This window comes from Astatotilapia calliptera, chromosome 4 (assembly GCF_900246225.1).
Source record: "Astatotilapia calliptera chromosome 4, fAstCal1.2, whole genome shotgun sequence".
NCBI lineage: Eukaryota > Metazoa > Chordata > Actinopteri > Cichliformes > Cichlidae > Astatotilapia > Astatotilapia calliptera.
This window is the reverse complement of record NC_039305.1, coordinates 7,696,580-7,709,378: the sequence shown is the minus strand read 5'-3', so window position 1 is coordinate 7,709,378 and position 12,799 is coordinate 7,696,580.

The following is a 12,799-nucleotide window of genomic DNA, read 5'->3' as shown; positions in this document are numbered from 1 at the left end:
AACGATTCTGGACCAATTTGTAAATCAGTCATTATATCTTATATGCTGTGATATATTTCTCGATTTTATCTGGATTTATAATTATGTAAAGTATCCGAATACCCATCTATTCTACTTGCGTGCACACAGCTATGAGAACGTGCATTAATGCGGGCCTGCGTGGCATCTCGTTTGTGGAGTGTAAATCTGGGCTGCTGTCGTATCTCTGAGCCGTGCTACAGTTTGATGTCGAGTCTGCTGACTGAGGCTGTTTGATCAGTGACTATGTGTAAACTCAGTGAAGGGAGGCACAGACTCCCTCAGTTGCTCATTTAAAGCACACACTACACAAAGTGTGATTAAGAAAAAATAGTTAATATAAGACAGAAATTGCATATAAGTAGTAGTGTTTTCTTGACTGGAAATGTAAACCTAACTCCCCACCAACATATTGTCGCCGAATGGGGGAAAAAACAAAACAAAACACATTGAATTTTGAAAGCATTTCGGGTCGTGAGCAAATTGTGCTGTCTTCATCATATCCTTCTTTGTCTTCTATCAAGCAGAATTTAATGTCAGCCATTTCGTTTATGGCTACATCTTTATTTATGTGATATTTCAAAAATTGATTGACTTTATCCCAGCAGTGATATATGCTTTACTGCTGCAACAGCATGCTTTATTGATGCCATAACACCATCTCCATTTCTTCTCAGTTTATAGTTTTGTGAGAAAAGTGCTCTCTCTCTCTCTCTCTCTCTCACTCACACACACACATTATTTTTTGATTGTTGAACAGCAGTGAGGCCAACCAAAGAGGGCTTTTTTAGGAGGGCTTTTTGGATCAGCCAGATGATACAGATGTGTGATGCTTTTATATTAAGTCACTGCTGCCAGGTCATAAAATGAAAATAATCTGGAAAAATTGGGCCAAATTCTAAATGATTTGCTCTAACAATAATCAATACCCTCACAGGCGGATGATGCTGACTTTTAAAAATCTTTCCCTGACCTTATCGCAGTGAACTCCCCGTTAGCCAAAGACACTTCACCCTCTCTGCGTGACGCTGCACTTTTGCAAAAGTATTTTTCCAAGGTCTCACCATCTCATTACCAATTCTATTCAAAGCGCTTCATGAGCTAGGCAACATTATTGTCTCTCTCCATGAGTCTGTGTTGATGCTGCCTCTTTAAGGGCAGAGGGGCTGCTGGGAAAGCTGTCGGTGAGGATGGTGGAAGAGGAAAAGGAGGAGGGTGGTGGGGGTGCGAGGGGAGGGGGGTGGGTGGGTGTGGAGTTGGGGGGGACGGGCCCTGCAGGACCATTTGTGCTGAAGCTCATTTGCGCAGCGACACTTAATTGGCTACAACAATTAATTAATGTGTTGGAAAGTTGGCACAAAAAGTTCATTTAAGAGGGTTTTAATAAGCAATTAGAGGAAAAGCAGCGAACAGGGGGAATTACTGGAGAGGAAAGAGAAAAGCAGAGATGGAGCGAACGTCTGGCCAGTAGGAGCGTGCACGCCCCACTGTAGCTGTGGCTGCAGTGCTTTTGTCTCTTTCACTGACCCTTCAGTTCTGAAGAGCTGCTGAATGATTAGTCGCCATTATATCTATTTCTGAAGCCTTTAGTACTGTTCTTCAGTGGACTTGAAACCCACGATGCCCTGATATTGTATACATATCAACCCCGGTGGCCCCTACTGCCCCTCCCTTCCCTACCTCTTGTCCCAGCGCCCAGTGTAAAATATCGCATGACTAATGAGTGGAGCAGGTTGGAATCCTGGGGAAGATGTCCTTGGAAGACGAATGCATTTTCAGCAGAATAATTAACTTAATTAACAAATTCACATGCATATTCATCAGCCTATTAATGTCTGCTCCGCGCTGCTTGATGAGCAATGCAATAATAACCGTTTCATTTGCATATTTGTGTTCACACTCACACCCTTCTCCAAATAATTAAAAAAAGGACTCGGAGTGTAGGAAACTCAAAAGACAGGCGAGTCACTGCCACACGCTGTGTCTTGCAGGCACTTTCCACCTGCAGCACACGCACAGTTGCACACGTAGGTTATATATATCTGTGGAGTGTGTGTGTTTTATCTTTGCGGCTGAATTGCTGCATGCCAGTTAAAATTGGAAGTGTGTGACAGAATCTGCCTCTCTCTGTCTGCACCTCCAGCCTCCTTCCAAAATCACCGCAACTCCTTTTCTGCTTCCTCTCTTATAGAAACTCTACTTTCCTTCCTGTTTTGTTTCCCTTTCTCTCTCTTCTTGTTATTTATTCATCCATATCAGGCTTTCCTTTAATTTATTAATTTCTTGCTTTTGAAGTTTGTGTTGTCTGCCTGTCAGTGAGTGTATGTTTTGCTCGAGAACTTGAATGCATGTGAGCGACTGTGCGAGCATCGCTGACAGCTGTGTTAATAAAGCCGAGTTTAAAAGTAAAGGAGCAGCAAACAGGGATCACAAGAGTCAAATAAGTTTGGAATGTTCATATCCTTTTAGTTTCTCGACTCGCGTTGATGTTTTAAGGGCTTATCGTGTGTGTTTTCTTTCAAACTGGATTCGTATTCTCAGTAACAAGGATGCCGCCTGTGTGTGTGTGTTACTGTCAGTGGTGAAGGGTGTGAGTATCTGGGAATGACTGTGTATTTCCTGAGAGACTGTAAGCATCTCTGTCTTTCATCACTGGATGTGTATTTGTGTTTATCACTTTGGATTCAACTTGTACTGTGTGATTAATGCCCCTTGTATGTGTTTGTGAGTCCCCCTCCAATATTTCAGATGACAGTGATGTAAAAGACAAATGTGTGTGTTGCATCTAAAACATGGCTGCATGGGCATCTCTCTTTTTTGTGGGTTGGGGAGTTATTCTTAAACCAAGAAAGTAAGTAAGTGTGTGTGTGTGTGTGTGTGTGTGTGTGTGTGTGTGTGTGTGTGTGTGTGTGTGTGTGTGTGTGTGTGTACTGCCAGCTTGTGTGCAGACAGCAGCAGTTTGTGGAGCAAGAATTAAAAGTAGGGAGAGATGCCAAGTGAGTCTCTGGAGACAGATAGTAGGGACAGAGAGAGAAGAAAGAGGAAATAAAAACACACACACACAGCAGACACACCATATACAGAGCCACCTACACAAAGAAACCTAACCTTGTGGTAGCCTATTACAAAGCTTGATTTTTTTAAATAAGAAAAGCATTTTTAAAGTGACCTGATATAAAAAATAAAAAATAATCTTTTACATTATCTTTTATCTCTGAAGTTATGTCCTTATTAAAATAAAAGAACCGAATAAATTTAAATTCAATTTTGACTAGGCATTTCATTCTAGGAATACAGTATGAAGAGCCAAAAGCTGCAGTTCATGAAATTGCCACTTGAGGCCGGCTCGAAAAGCGAGTCACTCCCCATAATGCCTGCATTTACAGCAGAAATAAACACATTTACAACCTGGTAAAAAGTAAATAAATAAATAATGGTCCCTGTAGCTATTTTGCCCCTTTGTGACCATTTATAACTGACTGACTGTTAATAATTTTAATGCTTAAAGTTATACATGATTTAGGGTGTGGCCCAATGACCGTCACACTCACTAGGCCACTGGCTGTGTCATGTTGATGGAGGTGTTTTCTTTTGGAATATTTTTAATGCAGATATCTGACCAATAATATAGTTTAAAGTTTAAAATATTACTAGAATTACTAGAATCCCACTCACTAAAACATTAGTGAGTGAAATTCTAGTATTTTAATTGGCTTTATTTTCTCTAAGACGTTCACATGTAGATGATACACCTTGCTTACCAACCAACTAACCAACCAGTGTTTATGACCCTAAAAAGAACCCCAAGAAGATGATGGAAGTTGAGGCTTCAGACTAAAAATCTAAAAGCCACTGTGTGATTTTTTTTTTTTTTTAAGTTTTTTTTGGCTTTTTAACACAGTTTTATGACTAATTCTCATGTTAAAAACATGTAAAAGTGAACTTTGCCTCTTCCTTCTGGGAGTGAGTGTAATTACATAAACACGCATGGTCTGAGAAAAAAACCCACAAAGATAATAATCCATGTTCTGGTCTAGACTATATCCTTTTCATTAGTTTCTTTTTAATCTAGATTTGCTTGAAAGCTTTATATATATTATCCATCTTTGTGGCTAAGGTTACCCCGGAGTCTGCTGAACTAATAATTTGTTGGCCGACATAAAACACACCAGTAATAAGGTATGAATACAATTAAGTCACCATAACGCCAAGTTCTGGTATACTCCAGAACAGAAAAAAAAACTTAGCTGGCTTTTAAAGATTATAAAAAGATATTTAAAAAAAAAAAAAACAACCTTAATCGCTCTGACTAAGTGTTTAACCTTAACATGAACTAAAGCTTAACCTTGACACTAAAATCAAATAGATCTTTGAAGTGGTGTAAAAATGTGAAGATGCGAAAGTGTCCTCGCACCAATGGTCTGCAACTCAAAGCGGTCCTCACTAAGATAGCTAAACAAGAACATACACACAGATTGAGATAGAGCTCTCACCTTTTTGTCTCCCTGTCCACTTTCTCCCTTTCCTTGTCTCATCTCTCTCTTTCTCTCTCCCAGCCTGCTGAGGTGACACCCCGTGTGCAGTGTGACACTGAGCTGTCACCTCCTACTCCCTGCATCACACCTCTGCCCCCTGCTGGGCCAACCCCGTCATGGCACCCAGACACCCAGCCAGCCTGTCCTCCGTTGTTGGCATAAATACAGGCTGCACTGAACATCACTTTATGTTCTGTCACGCAGTCAGCCCCACAGTCGAAAAATATAGGCTCTTTATTTCTTCTTTATTTCTCTTCGTCTTAAACCCCTTTTTCATAAAATAGATGAATAGGTCTATTTTTCAATTAACTTTAAGTTATCCTTACAAGATTTAAGCTAATATCAAACAGGAAAAAACAATAAGACACTTAAAAAAAGAACTAAAATATTATAATCTCTTCTGTATCTCACCAAAAATAAGCAAAGACCAAAAGCACCAAAAAATTTTTTATTAAGCAATAATTTATCTCTTGTGGAACCATAAAAAAGGCTAAACGTCAGGTGAAAAATGTGCATTTGGCTACTGAATAAAGACTGTCATCTCCAGCAGTAATTTTCTGTTTTCCCAACATGAAATACTTTTGACATATTTTGGATTCCAGGCATGCTCGGACATAAATCTGACAACCTCGTCACTCTGTTTTTGCCTTCTGTTGTATGGGTTTGGTGCCATATTTTAGTCGCAGTTGTAATTAAAAACAAGAGGTCAAGCTGAAATGCGAGGAAGCGGCACTCAATAATTTTTCATCTTCTGGCCTTTAAGATTAATAAAATAGAAAAAAAAAACCCTGATAATAAAATAAGTTTAAGGTCAAGCTGCTCTCAACCTGCATACTTGTGTAGCCTCTGATGAGGGGCCCAAGAAGACATAGCTTTATTTCGACAGGGTGAGGAACCACTGCACGTATATAACATTTTTAGTCATCTCTTAATTTCAAAGCTAATTTTTTCTGTAAATTCAAGTTAGTAAATTTCATTTGAATCTTCACTTTCTGTTGCAAATTGCTCTACATGCAAATATTTGGCAGTGCAGACTGTCCTGAAACACACTTGACTACTCAGACCTGGCTTTTCTGATTGAGGAGAAGAGCAATGCAATGTCACATCTGGATTGCAGTCATCATATGTCAATGAGGACTCAGTGGATTGCTAGTTACGCTCATCTGGTTGTTTTGTGTCCCGGTGTACGCTCTTATACTTTAGCTTTCTGAGTCACTAGGTGTGTGTGTCCAGCCAGGCAGGCCAGTGGCAAGCGGGGACGGAGCAATTGAGATATAGAGCATTAGTTGGTGTCAGGAGTAAATTAGAGGCCAGATCTGTTTTCTAATCAGAGCACAAGCACCGTGTTAGAGGAATTAGGGCGACAGCTGCTGGGAGCTTTTTATTCCTCTCTCTCTCAGCCAGAGACAGGCAGACCCCAGCTCAGGGACCACCTCTTTACCACAGCCACCTGTCAACACCGGTGTGTGTATGTGTGTGTGCACATGCGTGTTTCCATCCCCCCACTCGATGTGCACGCTCACATACGTATGACACACACATCCAATACCATGCGAGCTTGCACACATGCTTGCACACGTGCTTGCACACAGACACACAAACACCGTCTGGTACGCTGACCTCCCTCCATCTCTGAAATTAATGACAGTGCAGGTTCTATGTGCGCGTAGCCGCTCGTGGTGTGTTTATGTTTTCCGACAAGTGTGAAAGGCCCTTCTGAGATATCAAATTTAGATAAGGTGGAGCGGTGGGTGGCCTTGCATATGTCTGTTTACTATGGATACCAGAAAAGGCCTCAATGCTACGACAGCCCGTTCGTTAAACAACATCGGTTTCGCAGGCACAGAGTTATTGTAAGAATTTGACAGTGACATCACTGGCAAACAAAACAGAGCAACCATTTGTTGATCACAGTTTAGACAAAACACTAGAATTTCAAATTAAGTGTGAAGCTATAAATTAATGTACGGAAGGCATAGAAACGCAAGGCCAAAAAAAGTTACAAGTAAATCAGTATATAATTCTCCTAATTTGTGTCAAGTCTGGAGAAAGTATGTGCATTTACAAATGTTTCTTTGCTTCAGTGCAGAATAACGTAACTTAGGATGACTCCCAATTCTAAGGATGATTGATAATACCATGAATAAATACGTCGTGAGCTGCTTGTACTGATTTTACCCGAAAGAGATCTGTTGTGGGCTGCGTTGTAGGAGGGTGAGAGGTGTAGGAGGTGGCATCGAGATTCACACAGTGTCACACACTTGCTTCGGAAATGTCACCTTTTTTCTTTTTGTTTTTTTTTCTTTTTTAAACTGAATTGCTGAATCTGCAGAGTGTATAGTTGTTTTGTTCTTTCAGGTAATGCAGGATCCACTTTTGGGAAATTTGATGTAGAGCTCATTATAGCAAGCGTTGGCACAGGACAGTAATGCAGCTTTAATTAAAATAAGTGATTATCATTTCTGTGTATTTAGTATTTCAGGATTTACATTGTAAGAAAATGCTGTCAATTAATTTATAGCAAAAAGCTGGTAGCTCTGATTGACAACACTGAACATTTATTTTACAGTCAACCTATTGTAATATACAGCAATGGTCTCTTGCTATAAATATAGCATGGTACTATGCTCTTTATAGACTTTAAGGTTTATTTTTTTACCTCCATGATAATTTTGTTACTTTAAAATATTTTTGCACGTCTTTGCCCATATAATCTGAATTTACTTCCTTGTACTTTCTAAACTATGAAAAGATGTTTTACTTTAATTCTCTCTCTCGCTTTTTTTAAGAATAAAATTATGTAAGCCTCAACTTAAGAGTGACAAGTTATGAGGCCCTAGTCTCAAATGTTGTTGCCTTCTTGTATCCCATACAAATTAATTAATGGAACGTGCTCGTGCAATCATGTTTCTCAATATGCAGGCAAAATATACAGATAAGTAAACTTCAAAAAACTAAGGACTAAGATCAAAGCTACTTTGAGCTGTTCCCTTATTCACAAGATAACCTATTAAAGGTCATCTTATCTGTTCTCTTATCTTATTCACAAGGTGTTGCCACAGCGGGTAAGCGCTACATTTTTGATTTGGTAGATTTTTATGCTGAATGCCCTTCCTGACACAAACCCCAAGGGATTCGTGTCTCCTCCTGTAATCAAACCAAGGCTCTCTAGCTTGTTGGGGAAATGTGTAAACTACTACACTAGAAGCAACTAAACTAAAAAAAAAAGCTAAGGTCAATTTAACAAATTAAATAAATAAAAGACTTAAGTTTGATTTACATTTTGAACTGAGCAAACACTTGGTGACAACGGGAAAGAACAACTCCCTTTTAACAGGAAGAAACCTGAATTTTAGGAGTATTCTCGGCCATACCAGATCCCATTCCAAGTAACCATCACAACACTTATTATCATAGAGTGTATGTATTTTTCACAAAAGGCATTGTGGTAACTATAATATTGCATTATTGTATGAAATATCCTGAATTTTCACATCAATTTGATACAGTACTATGAATGAAACCAAAGATGAGAAAAATTGTTTGGGTTGTTGCAAAAAACATTTAAAAGTACTTTGAAGAATCTTTAGTGTTCAATCACCAAACTCACACTTTTCTTCACTGTTATTAATTCTCAGTGTTTTTCCCCCAATTAGACACATAAAACTTACAAACTTGTCCTAAGATTAAAAATGTATGGTAATCTTAGGACTGTGGTTCCTGTAAGCTTTTAATACTGCAATTCCAATATACACTCCCTTTTGTATTTTGTTTTCTTTTTAATGTGTGAATTTAAAGTTTTTGGGGAGCAGTAAAAGCTTGAGTAAAGTGATATTCATGTTATTTTAAGATAAGAATGTAACTTGAATGGCAACCATCCACCCATCCAGGTTTGGGGTTGGGGGTTGGAGGCTCTCTAACTTGTCATATGTGCAGGGTACACCCTGGACAGATCACCAGTATACATAAAGATTTTCAAGTAAAACTCCAAATCATTTTCAGCATGATTACCAAGGGGTTTGAGCAAAAATAACTTCACACCCACTGCTGTTACATCACACTAAACATAACCTCAAAGTCAAGTAGACCTTCAGCTATTTATTGTGATTGGTTATTGGGTGTCCCACTCACTACACTAATACAAAATGACTCCTTAATATAATAGTAAGTTAAATAACACATTTTTGCAAAGAGAAATCTGCAAAAACAATGTAACTCACATCTCTCTCTATAACTTCACATTAGGTGTCAGTCTTGTGGCTTTGAAGGCTAATTTGCTTTGGCTAAAGTCTAATAGGGAAACACATGCATGCATTCACCCGCACACTCACACACAATCCTCCTCTCACTCTTGCACATCCCACACATGTGCACCGCCACACAGTGTCATAAATAGACAGACAGTGCCAATCTGAGGCCTGGACACGAGCCAGCTCTGCAGCAGCTCAGTAGTTAAATTATTAACACCAACTGGGAGAGAGACAAAGAGAGGAGCAGATCAGGCAGCTCAGCAAAGAGGAGATCTGGAGAAGAGAAAAGAAGAGGTGAATCGAGACAAACTAAACATCAGAGGTGCAGAGGAGCTTTGCTGTTTAGGTTAGTGTGGTGCGTAAAGATGGATAGAGAGATGAGCGAAACCAAACAGGCATGAGAAGTGTAAAAATATCTCCTTGATTTCCAGTAGAGTGGGAGATTTTGGGATGAACATAGAAAACAACGGGGTCTTGGTGAGAGGAAGGTAGAGAGGTGGATGATGAGGTTTTTCATAGATGGAACTGGAATACTAATGCTGCATCAGTGTGTTGGTGTGTGTGTTTAGTAGAGTGAGGGGAGGGGAAAAGAGATGGAGAGAGATCTGGGGATGTTGGTTCTGATCCAGAGAGTTAATGTTGCGCTCATTGATGGATAGAGTGCCAGGAATGAGGCTCCATACTCACACAAGATGGATGGAGCACTGCTCTCTCTCCTTCTCTCTCTGCTCTATAGTTTAATGCCTCTCATCTTATTTATTCCTCTTTTTCAAAGATAAACAGTAATCAGAGAGCTCTGCCACCAGGAGCAGCGGCATGCGTATTGGTAAAGAGGCTTTACCCCTGTGTCGAGGCATCCTGTATTGTGTCCATCCTATTAACTAAATGTAAAACGCATCACCAAAATCACCAAAGACTCAGTGATGGTATCCAAATTTACTGACATATATTGTAACAGACGACAAGATCAGCATCCTGCTTGGATTTCTATATATTTGTAGAAATTATCTGTAAACTCTCTAAAAAAAAAAAAAAGACATTTTGAAGTAGAAGATCGAGTCCTGAATGCATGTGAGAGAATGGTGTATGTGGCTTATACAACCAAAAAAAAAGTAAACTTCAAGTTAAAAAGTGTTTGGCTAAGTGTGAACAAGTGACTTGTGAATGTGAATGCATGCTCAGCAAGATAAAAAATCAAAAAACAACAACAAAAACCAAATGTGAAGTATAACCGAGTGTTTTGTATTGGGCGTGCATACATGGATGTACAGATGCATGTACAGAACGTGTGTTGTTTTTATTTAGCTTGCCTCCTTTGGCCATAAAGCCCCCACCACTTTCATCGTAAATACACAAAAACACACACTTTCCCCAGTTTCCTCCTTTATGGCGGGGGCATCGGGGGGTGAAGTGATCTGTGCGAAAGCCTCCTGTTCTATGCGCCGCGCGGCTGAGGCAGAGGGGGATTGTGGGTAGCTGCTGTCTGCAGGGGTGTGTTGGGTGGGGGGGAGCGGGGGTAGAGGGGAGGGGGGGGTTGCCGGGGCGGGCGGCAGCAGATGGCGTGCCACACTGTGAGGGCCGTCGGCTGGCATCCAGAGGAGGAGGAAGAGGGAGGGAGGAAGATAGGAGGTGGGGTGGGGGGAGGTGGAAATGGAAGATGGGGGGGGGGGGTACAGGGATTGGAGGGGCACTGCTCCCAAAGTGCCAGCAGGCATCAGGAGAGACAGAGAGAGAGACAGAGGTGAGGGGCTTTGGTGGGAGACAGGCTGGTAGACAGGCAGACTGGAGGGAACCCAGAGACTCTGAGATTAGTGGTTAAGCAGGGCTTGGGAGCATGATTTCATTGCTAATTGCATTCACTGAAGAAGAACCAAAACGACAGATTTGTCTTTGAACCCTAATTCACTAGTGACTTTTGACCTTTTCCACTTCCATACAGTGTCGCCCAGTGCCCACCGCTGAGGGGGATTAGCACACAGGACCAAGCAGAGGTCCTCCTTTGGCATATTGTTGTCTGAGGATTGCCACCAATCTAGCATGAGGTTGGCATGTGGAGGGCATCGGGTTGGCATATGTACTGTGAGGAGTTGACACAGGGTCTGGTCTGATGTGACATAAGTTTGGCAGGCTTGGCATCAAGGTGGCACAAGACTGGCACCGGGTTAGTGAGGGGTGCCGAATGGATAGTGTCTGTCAAAGAGGTTACAGATGGGTCTGTGCAGTCTCGTTGCTTTATGTGTCTACCTCTGACCCAGACAGGCAACTGATAAACAGAGTTTTACATCCTATATTAAACATAAACTTAATTAACTTACATTGCTATAAGTGAATGCCATTGTACTTCTGTATGTAAAGTCATCTGAAAGCATGCAGCTACTGCTACATAATTTGCTAATGTTACTTATTATCTGCATTGCATTGTCATTTAATTTCTAAAAATTTATACTTTTTAAACTGCAATATAATAAACAATTGCTGGACTGTTAGTTAAATTGAGTTTAGAGAAGAGTTTTATGCTCTGAAATATAGTCAGTTAGTTGTGTATGGTGTTATTAAAGTTATTAGTAAAGGTAGCGGCATTGCAAACGTATACCGTACTTGATAAAATTCATTTTGCACCACTGCCTTCGCTCAGAGCTGTTTGTGTTTACGCTTTGAAACTCGAGTCGCTCTCGCTCAGGAGATGGCACACAGGACCTAAATATTTCATTTCAAAAATTTCATTTCGCATTCATACGTGCACATGGTGCTCTACTGCTAACCCACATCTCACTCAGACCTCTTCAAATCTGTGCTAGAAAACTGTACTAAATGCAGTCAGGCTTAATAGCTGGGACACACTCTTGGGTCATTCAGGTTGCCCTACTTGGTTTTGTACGTTATCCTGCTTCATCTGCCAACTGTAGCCTTATCCACTGCTGGATTAAGGAAAACAAAAAATTAACAATGCAAACCTGTAACGTGCATTTTAGTTTTTGATCAAAGCCGTTGAACTTGAGATGTAATTTGGGTCACAGTCCTGGGAGTGGAGGAGATGTAGCAGTTTTTGGAGGTGAATGGGTCTCTCTTTGTATTCACTGTGAACGCCTCCCATTACCTGAAAGTATTGTTGAAAATGAGCCTCTGTCTTCTTCTAATTAAGGTGCGGGTAACAACCAGCACCTTCAGCAGAGCATGCACATATGAAGACAGACATAAACAGTCAACACACACAAGCATGCGTGCACACGTACACAGAGAACTCACAACCCGCTGCTGCTACCACAGAGAAGGGTTGAACAGATGTTGAGGAATTTAAGATGCAAAAGGGAACTGGGACTCCCCCGCACACACACCCACCCTGTGCCCCACCTTTCTGTACCCCCTCCTTCACATAGGCACACACACACTCACACAACCAGTTTTGCACTTTAACACACACACAAATCTACATAAATTACACCTAAAACTTGAACATACATCATCCTCGACTCTTCTCCTTTTGAAAAGATTTGTGTGGATGTACACACATGCACATATGTGCACAAGTGCATGCACAAAAGCAGACACAAGCACACATGCGTGCATGCATTGTGGCCCACATCCCCCTCCAGGCTGGCCCTGCTCAAAAGGGGCACCATGTGGCACTCTATTCCCTCTGGCAAGAGACACTAACTCTGCCAGCTTTGCATTGTCCTCTGCCCACTGGAGAGCACGCGCCCAAACGGATCCTCTCTGTCTTTACCCCCATTTCTCCTTCTCTTTCTCTCTCACTTTCATTGCCTTTCCTCTTGTTCATCGCATACAAACTGAGATAGATGTCGTTTACCTGCTTTTGCTCTCCCAAGTGCACAGAAACGCAAGATGAATATGTGTGTTTGTGCTGAGACTCTGCTGGGAAATCTTTCCCTCGTGCTTCATTGTTTGCCTTTGTGTCCCACCAACTTTCCAACCTTCATCCAAGAGAAATAGTAAATATCACTTTAAAAGTGCTTTGTTAATGTTGATTGGTTTGGC